The sequence below is a fragment of the Geotrypetes seraphini genome, chromosome 8 (genome assembly GCF_902459505.1).
Source record: "Geotrypetes seraphini chromosome 8, aGeoSer1.1, whole genome shotgun sequence".
NCBI lineage: Eukaryota > Metazoa > Chordata > Amphibia > Gymnophiona > Dermophiidae > Geotrypetes > Geotrypetes seraphini.
Window position 1 is genome coordinate 169,045,743 of NC_047091.1, and position 10,154 is coordinate 169,055,896.

General features: G+C 43.1%; 1 long non-coding RNA gene across 1 annotated transcript in view; it reads right to left on the reverse strand.

Moving 5' to 3' along the window:
* LOC117364682 overlaps positions 1-9,440 on the reverse strand; it is a 49,941-nt gene extending 40,501 nt beyond the window's left edge. Inside the window, exon 1 of the long non-coding RNA XR_004540296.1 lies at positions 9,359-9,440. This is a non-coding gene — a long non-coding RNA (uncharacterized LOC117364682). The remainder of the gene's footprint in view (positions 1-9,358) is intronic.
* Positions 9,441-10,154: the final 714 nt, after the last annotated feature.

Below are 10,154 nucleotides of genomic sequence, written 5' to 3' on the forward strand. Positions count from 1 at the left end.
TAATGCAATGGCTGCTCAAACATGCCAACAGGGCAGTGAGGCACCTTAGGGAGAACTGCTGTGAACTTTGCATAAAGGGTGACAGGTATATATTTTACTAGAATTTTCTTTTAACGTATGGTGAGCCCTCCAACACCCCCACCCCCCAAATCTACTATGCCTACCTGTCTACCACTCAAATGGCCTTTATGGCTGCAGGGGGCACCTATATGGCAGTACAGTAGGTTTGAGGTGAGTTTTGGTGGCCTCACACATTCCACCATTAATGCAGTGGGAAGAGTGGGATATGGGCTTGGATACCCCCCCCCCCCTTCCCTATGGTTCACTACTCCACTCACTAGGCTACTCCACTCACCTGCTTACTGATCTTCAAGAATGTCCCATAATTTCTGCAGCTGTCATAGAGGCTGGTATATACTGTTTCTTTCACATCTCTGGGGGGCGAGAAGGGATAAGTGACCACTGGGGGAGTGTGTGTGTGTGTGGGAGGAGAGTCATACCTCCAGTAGTCATCTGGTCAGTTTGGGCACCTTTTAGGCACTTAGACGCTTTGAAAACAGGTCTAATTCCGAACGTCCAAATAACGCCCTAGATGTCTTTGTTTATCACTGAAAGACACCTAGTGCTCACCCAAAACACACCTCTTACATGCCCCCCTTAAAATCTATTCTCTAAACCAGTGTTTTTCAACCTTTTTACACCTATGGACCGGCAGAAATAAAAAAATTATTCTGTGGACCGACATCGGTCCATGGACCGGCGGTTGAAGAACACTGGGCTAAGTCGTGGGCCAGACCCCGCCTATCTCTACCCAATGTCCACCCCAGACCCCGCCCCCATAATAGTACTAATTGCACCTTGCACGTCCTATGCCTCATCTGGAAGCCTTCCCTCTGACATTGCAACATAAGAGAGAAGGCTTCTGGTTCAGGTGCAGGACGCCCGTAGGAGCCACTGCCTGTGGCTTTGTGCACTGAATTAGTTAGGAAGAGGGAGCTGGCTCGAAGATAACGCCACATTGATCGCACTGTGAACCTGCGGTTGAAGAACACTGTTTTGGGCCTGATGCACGTGCTGGCCCTGTGGACCGGCAGGAAATTTCTGTGGACCAGCACTGGTCCATGGACCGGTGGTTGAAGAACACTGCTCTAAACAGCACTATCTAATATTACAAAGAGCTAGCCGCGCATGCGCACTTCTATTTGCGTGTTCTGTGCGGTGTAGGTCTGTGGCCGCAGGAGTGCGCATGTGCGAGTCCCCAGCCTTGGCCGCGGCTTGAGAGCTGCATCGGGTGACAGGAGCGTGTCTGGCAGCGGATGGCGGGAGGAGGGCTCATGGTCCTGCCGCCGCTGCCGCTCCTGTTCACAGTGGTCTGTACGTCGCCGACTCACCCCCTCCCGCAACAACTGCTACCGCTCCTGTTCTTCCCCCCCCTCCAGTCACCGCTGCCATTCCGACTCATCCCCTCCAGCGACAACCGCTACTGCTCCTGTTCTTCCCCCCCTCCAGTCACCGCTGCCATTCCGACTCACCCCCTCCCGCGACAACCGCTACCGCTCCTGTTCTTCCCCTCCCTCCAGTCACCGCTGCCATTCCTATTTAAAACGGCCTGCTGAGGTTCCCGGCCGGCTGTAGCGAACCTCGCAGGCCGCTCTCCACGTGGTAGCACGTTCCCTCTGACGCGATCGCGTCAGAGGGAACATGCTACTGAGGTGAACAGCGGCCTGCGAGGTTCGCTACAGCCGGCCGCGAACCTCAGCAGGCCGTTTTAAATAGGAATGGCAGCGGTGACTGGAGGGAGGGGGAGAGGAAAAAGAAAGGCCATGGAGCAGGCAGGAAAGGCGGCTGTTCTGGTGGGAGGGTTGTGCTGACTGCAGATAGCGGAGAGTTGGGCCAACCTCTCCTTCCTCACCGACGCCAAAGAAGCTGCAGGCCCCGCTCCCTGTCGCGCTCTGAGCACTCACGATTGGATGAAGAGTGTCGTGCCAGTTGGAGAGGTGTGCTGGGGGTAGACAGCTTTGCTCGGGGGGGGAAGACACAAGGGGGTCAGGGAGAGGGAAAGGGGTATGCTGGAAGCAGACAGCTTAGCTCTGGGGGGGGGGGGCGGGGGAATGACACAAGGACACAGACACAAAGAATGATACACAGGGGGCCATTGAGACAGACAGAAAGGAAGACATTCAGGCAGCGTCCAAGGAGAGAAAAACAAATAAACATAGACAGACAGACAGCGGCCAAGGGGAGAGAGAGAAAGAAAGAAAGACAGGCACACACATCTATTCTTGCACCCGTTAATGTAACGGGCTTAAAGACTAGTAATTGAAATAAAGGTCTTCTGTGAGAATATTCAATCAAACTGTTAGCCAGAACGTGTACATTTTGAACACCTTCGGTAACTCCTCACATTTCAGTGGTGGGTTACAGCGGCAGTAAGCTTAATAAAGGGATATGAGTCATGTTGGCAGTAAAATCCCTGAAAGCAAGACCACAATTTTAAGCTAAGTACTTTAACCATATATACACTAAAGGTGGTAAAATAAATCTATAAAAGTTTCGATAAAAGTTTCATGACCCGGTGAGGAAGTGGTACATAAAGCCTGGCACAATGAATATACTTGAGTCCTAGGTGGTACTTCTGAGGATCTGTAAATGTGCAAAATTTGATGTGAGGAGTTACCGAAGGTGTTAAAAATATGCACGTTCTGGATGTTAACAACCCCTTAAAATTTAGACATCCTGGAGGGTGAATGCCCTGCAAGACGGGTACGTTTTGGCGATTAAAACGGCCAAGTACCTGTTTGCGCCGTTTTTTGGACATCTTTATTTTGTTGAAAACGAGCCCCTTAGAGTCAACTTGCAATACTGCCTTTTATTTTTTAGCTCCTGCTCTTTGGAATTCTCTCTCTCTATCTATCAGATTGGAACAGTCATTCCCTCATTTTAAGATACTCTTAAACAGGGGTGCCCAATAGGTCGATCGCAATCGACGGGTAGCTCGCCAAGGCAAAGTGAGTCGATCACCCAGGACTCACTTTGCCTTGGCGATCTATCGGGCCGATCAGTCTTCCTCTCCCCGATATCAATTCTGCCGTCGGAGAGGAAGTTCAGGCCAGCCAATCGCTGCCTGGCTGGGCGGAACTTCCTCTCCGATGGCAGAATTGACGTCGGGGAGAGAAATGCTGGTCGGCCCGAAGCAGGGAGAGCATGAGGCGGTGGCGGCGGCGGCTTTGGGGCCTGTTATCCATTGGTGGCGGTTTGGGTCCTGTTCCCCGATGGCAGCGGCAGTGGCAGTGGCTTGGGGAAGGGCAGGGAGAAAGAAAGAAAGGGTGCAGGCAGGGAGACAGAAGGAAAGAAGAGAAACAGATAAAAAGAGAGAAAGAAAGAAAGGTCAGGGAGAGAGGAAGAAAAAGTTGGGGGGAGGGAATGAGGTGTGGAGGAGAGGAAGCATACAGGCCAGACAAGGTAGGAAAAATTATTTTATTTTAAATTTAGTGATCAAAATGTGTCTGAATTTATATCTGCTGTCTATATTTTACAATATGGTCCCCTTTTTTTAGCGCAGGGAGCTTTTTTTAGCGCTGGGCATTCAGCGCAGCTCCCTGCGCTAAAAACTGCTATTGTGGTTTAGTAAAAGTTTCAAGTTTCAAGTTTATTAGGATTTTATATACCGCCTATCAAGGATATCTAAGCGGTTTTTACAATCAGGTACTCAAGCTTTTTTCCTCTCTGTCCCGGTGGGCTCACAATCTATCTAACGTACCTGGGAGGGAGGGAGGGAGGTGGGTATTTGTCTATTTTTGTATGGTTGTTACTGAGGTGACAGTGCATAGAGTCATCTGCTTTGACCTCTTTGAAAAAACCCCGGAATAGGAATGATAATTAACAATTCTATGCGTACAGTGTGCGTTGTGTTTTTTTTTTAATTTTATTGTTGGTAGATCATTTTGACTTGGTCATTTTAAAAGTAGCTCGCGAGTCAAAAAAGTGTGGGCACCCCTGCTCTTAAAGATGTGGGGTTTTTTTTCTCTTTTGGGTGGTGCTGGCTGATTGTCTCAGCAGACAGGTGCGCGGGATGACAGGGGCGTTACCGCACTAAAACAAACATCAGCCTCAGCAAGCCTGTGTTTTAAGTAAAAATATGGTAACCCTAAACCTATGGCCAGTTCAGTTTTGAATATTGGCTTAACTGGCTATGTGTTAGCTGGTGAAGCATCAACCGGATATTCAAGTGTCAAAACCCGGACATGGCCCTGCATTGAAACTCCAGGAATAACAGAGGGAGCAGTCAGTAAAGCGCTCACTGCCACGGGCTGAAAACTTACCCCCATATTTTCAAGTTTTATATGAATAAACGGGTCATCATTTATAAGTGACAGCTATAATGGTCCCATCACTCTTAAGTTGTATTAGTTAGCAGGTAATTAGGACACTTCTCAACAAAGTCAACCAATAAGGCCATATTTCTCTTCAGTGCTTCTCCAAAGAAAGAAATGATTAACTACAAGGTATCATTGCCTTTTAGCAAGTCTGAATGATTGATAAGCTCTTAAGTTCTCAAGGTTAAGGAAACATTAGACAGATGATATAATAGCTAATGTGGTATGGCCAGTCCATCTAACTGCTGTAAGTAGCTTGTATACCTAGGAGAATTTTTTTTTAAATTGCTTTGAAAAGGTCCCTACTATTTAAAGCAATACACGGAGACAGCCCAGCTTATTGGAGCAATCGACTAATTCAACCTCAACCAGCCATAGGAGAACCCACGCACCATTCACACACCTTCCAACCAAAAACGTCAAAAGAAAAAAACTGTACGACAACCTTCTAGCAACTGGAGCTGCAACATTCGACCTCCAACTCTACAACCTATTGACCTCGACCACAGACTACAAAACCTTCAAAAAAGACATTTTAAAAAACCCTTCTATTCAAAAAACACATAAAAACCGAACTAACTCAATCAGAACTGTCCCAAGCATCACCTGCAACTACTCCATATGTACTTCTAATACCATGACAATTCAGATGTAATCCTTAGCAGCTCAAAGAAATGTACAAACTACTCCCTAAAAACTTCTAATGTCCTGACAATCCATTTGTAATCTGCCTTGAAACGCAAGGTAATGGCGGAATAGAAATCCCTAATGTAATGTAATGGTTCTTTCGAAATGAGGTTTAGAACATATTCTGCAACTGTATAATGAAAAACAAAGTGATTGGGTGAGATCATAAGGGGAACGTACTGAACAACCAAAGAACTGTAGATTAGAATCTCCAGTTAGCTCAATAAGAGAGCTACTCCTTTATATTATTTGCAGAGTCCTGGGTTTTTGAAGGCTGCAAAATGAATTTTTGAGATCTCCAGAGGAAAAGTATATTATAGCTTCCAAGTTTATTTAAAATTGGTTATACCGCTTATCATAATTCTAAGCGGCGTACTGACCTAATAAAAGAATAGGGTCACACATATAATTGTAATTAATTGGACATATAAGAGACTGACTAATGTACAGGAGACAAAAGGTTAGGGGGAGAACTTCATAAAATCAGTAGGACATCAAGATGGTTAAGGATAGAACAGTAGGTAGTGGGAATTCTGTCTGAAATAGTCCGTTAGAGAAAGAGAATCATGTTTCAAAAGTGTTTTCAGCATCATAAATTTCTATGTTCAATACAGACATTCATTTATAGCTCACCTAAACTTATAATTATCTAATCTAATCTTCTGTTTCTGCATTGCTCATACCTAGGTAGGCTCAAGGTGACTTAAAGAGGGGGGTGAGGAAGGAGAAGGGGGAGGAGGGGTGGGATAAGAGAAGAGAATAGGAGGGTAGGAGGGGGTAGGGAGAGGGGTGGAGGGGGAGGAGAGGATACAGGTGATTAAGTGTCAAATAGGTGAATTTTCAGTTTATTCCGGAATATGGTGTAGTTAGGTTCCATCCTGGTCATTTCAGTAAGGTCATTCCAAGTTTTTACACCTAGAAAAGTGAGCATGGAGTGGAAAACACGTTTGCATTGCAAATTTTTTGTGTAAGGGAGATTTAGAATTATTCTGTTGAGGGTTCTGCAGGAAGTAGACCATGCCTTGGAGAAGAATTGGATGAGAGGAACCGCAGAGTTTCTGTAAAGTATATGGTGAATGATGCATGAAGTTTTGAAGGTTATTCATGATGGGATAGGTAGCCAGTGCAGTTGCCTGATGAAATCTGTAATCGAGTCATAATTATGCTACTGGAACCTTAAAAATATCAGCTTAAAGAGGGAACACAAAGCATCAGAGACAGGATGGAAATGGGAGAGGGTGGTGGATGCAATACTTTCCATAAACATAGGTATTGCATTCGGCTGATTTCACTATGAATATTAATATGTCCTCTTTTTATTTATTTATTTTTATTAATTTTTAAATTTATTTATATTGATTTATTTATATCAACACTTGTTTGTTATTATTTTCATTAAATTTTTTAGAAAATTAGTTATTATATAATACATAATTGGTTTTAAATGTTGTTTTGTATATGTTTTTCAGCATTTGGTGTTTTTACACACATTGATATTTTTATAAGTTTATTTTGTCCTCAGTATTCTTAATATATCTTTCTATTTTTTTTGTTTTTAAATTCTATTATATTGTTTTGATTGTTTGTTATATGGGTAAATTTCCATTTAGGAAGGTCCAAACATGTATTGTGGTTTTAGTGACTACCTATTTATTTTCTTATATTCTGCATTGCTCACATCCATAATTTATGTTGATGTATATACAGTATATATGTTATATTTTAACAATACATGTTTGTCTTGACTTCTGAGGTATTAATCACTTCTGTAAGATATATTTTGACTGTTCTATTTACATTAACATTTATATATTCACACATTTACAATTTGTTCTTTCATTATTACCTTTCCAAGATATCTATTTTAGATTGGTTATTCCTTGACATTGTTTTTTAAATATTGTGTAATAAAGTTTTCAGTATTAGGTGTATTTTACATATATTAATATTTCAATAAGTATTCTTATTTTTATATTTTTTTCAGGTTGCTCTGATTGGATGTCATATGTTTTCATCAGTTAGCAATGTCCAAACGTGTATATTGATTTCAAGGGTTTTTTTTTTCCATTTTCCTGCTCAGCTGTATTGTTTACACCTGAAATCATGTTGGCACATACATATTGTTTGTGTATTCATGTTACTTTTCATATATGTTTGTTTAGACTCCTGAGGCAGGCCCTTGTGGGCCGAATCATGATCGTGTTGAGTCTTATTGCATAATAAAGTGACTAAGTACTAAAGGTCACCTTCGTCATTGTTTCTTGCTTTCCAAGTTCTGGGATGGCGGTTTCTCCTATTCTCTGAGTCGGATATCTACCTTTGAGCACATTTCACTGGCCTCAAAAAGGCTTCATTGGCTACCAATGCAATCTTGTATAAAATACAACAGTTGTTGCACCATTGGATATATGGAAAATTTCCTTGGTACTATAGCACTGTTTTGCATTTGTATCAGCCAGGACATTCATTGTGGTCTGAAAATGGAACGTTGTTGGATGCGAAAAGGCAAAACATGGTACATTATGCTACTACATCACAATCTACCTTTTCAGTGACTGGACTGGTCATATGGAATGCCTTATCAGGCTATATGTGAGTATGCAGTAATGTTATGATGTTTACGAAATTGTTAAAAACATATATTTTTGTGCAAGCATTCTGCTAAAGGAGTTAGACCAGAATCTCGCAAACTTTATGAGCCACAGCACACTAAACTTGTGGCCACTGCTCGAGGCCACCCGGAAGTGTGCGGATGTCACTGCGATGATACTGTGCGCATGTGTGATATCACCGCGATGTCTGTGCATGTGCAGAGGCCCTCCAGACGGGGCTCTGAACCGCCAGTGGGGGGTGGGGGGATGCTGAAAAAGAAGAGGCGTGGAGAGGAGGAGAGACACCAGGGAGGAGGAGAGGTGCTGGAAGAGGCTGACTGCCTACAGGATATGCCTTTCGCTGCGAGAGGGTCGTCCTGTAGGCAGTCAGCCAGCACTGGTGCCTCTCCTTCTCCCCGGCGTCTTGTGGCACACTTGAAATCTCATGCGGCACACGGTTTGCAATACACTGGGTTAGACTGTGGTCCAGACAATTTACCTGTCAGTGACTGGTTCGGTCATATGGAATGCTATACCAGGCCATATGTGAGTATGTAGTATTGTTGTGATGTTTATGAAATTGTTAAAAACCTATATATATATATATATTTTTTTTTTTGCAAGCATTCTGATAAAGGGGTTAAACTGTGGTCCAGACAAAGCTTTTAATATACTGAGGGAAGAGTTAGTGGCTGCTTTAATTGAACCATGTAGTCTTTTGAAAATTGTACTTGTATTGGTTTTAATGTGATTGTGGATGTTTTTATCGTGAACCACCTAGTTATTAGGTGGGTATTAAATATTTGAAATAAATAATCAGTTCAGCCCAAATTGAGTAGCACAAATTCTGCAAGCAATTTGATTCTCATATTCTAATAAAACTGTTGCAAGTACAATATAAATATAAAATCGATTCCCCAGAAAATAAAATGAACATGGTCTATTGCCTAGAGTTACCAGAAGTCTGAGAAAACCCAGACGTGTCCTCTTTTTAGAGGACTGCCTGGGTTCCCTGGCCGGCCTTTCCAAAACCCGGCTGTTTGTCCATATTTTGGAAAGCCCCAATGAGCTTTTGCCGCATCTGGAGGGCCTCTGAGCATGCGCGGATGAGGTTACACACATCCGTGCATGCTCGAGGTTCTCCAGACATGGCTGGAGCTTGTCAGGGAAGAAGATGAGGCTTTGAGGGGGCAGGGCTGGGGGCAGAACAGGGCAGGACTTGAGGTGAAACTGGGTGTGGCTGGAGGCAGAACAAGGTGGGGATGGGGCAGAGCGGGGTAGGGCCATGCGTCCAGGTTTGTGAGGTTCCAAATATGGTAACCCTACTATTGCCGGATGTATATGCTCCAATAATTAAGCATTTGACTGAAGAAAACATGATTATGACTCTATATGAGATGTGTTAGCAGAATGCTACAGCTCTATATTAAATCGATACCTACATTGAAGGGTGCAGACAAAATATAATAACATTTATTAAAGCTTTAAGTCAGAGACCCTATTCCATTCACAGGTAGGAGAAAAACACATCATAAAACTAGTCCGTAATGCAACAATGTCCTTCTGTGGCCTACTCTTGAAGGCCCACTTTGTACCATACTGTTTCTCAGCATAGAAGCACACTTTATTTTTCCTTGGCCTGATTCCTCAAGTACCCAAGTCAAAATACAAAATCTGAGAGGTTCCAAGTGAAGCTTGGCCTACCTTGACTATAGCAGTGGCAATTTACACATAGATGGTAGCAGCATATGCTGTGGGACATCACTGCTTCCTTCTGGACCTCCCTTAACCTTGCAGTACCCCTAGCATTTTATACTTCCTAGTTCCTGCTCTTCTGGCTCCACCCTTCCCCTTTGGGTGGGACTATGGACCTTAAGGTGGTTCTGACACTATGAGGGAATAGGCCTAAGGGGAAAGGCAGCATCCTATAGATTTCCTCACACAGTGCTAAACTCCTAAGTTTCCCCCCTCCCTAAACCCACTCCTATTGTCACCCACTTTTTATGCTCCCAAATTTAGGAGTTTGTTGAAATCTAAAACCCTAGTAAATTTTCAAAGAGGCCGATTTAAGAATATAACTCTAAAAGGCCCTATTTTACTAAGTCACTGTAGAGGTTTCTACTCTGTTCTGGAGCACTAAAGGCTGCTTTGATACTTATAGAATTCCTATGAGCATCGGAGCAGCGTCAAAGCATTTAGCGCTCCGGGCCCCAGTAGAAATCTCTACTATGGCTTAGTATAAAGGGGAAAAGTTAGAAGCATATCGGGCCCTTGAGTTTTAAGTATAATCTACTTAAGTATAGCAGAAAAAAATTTCTTAAACATAGATCTAATGTTTATCATTTCTTTTTGTTAGCTTACTCATGAAACATTTAGGATTTTAGTTCCTTGTTTTGTTTATTTCTTCTTTGTGACTCTGTACAGCTCTGCGTACGTCTGGTAGGACTATAGAAATAATTAATAGTATTACTAGTAATAGAGCTGAAAGCATCTAATTTTA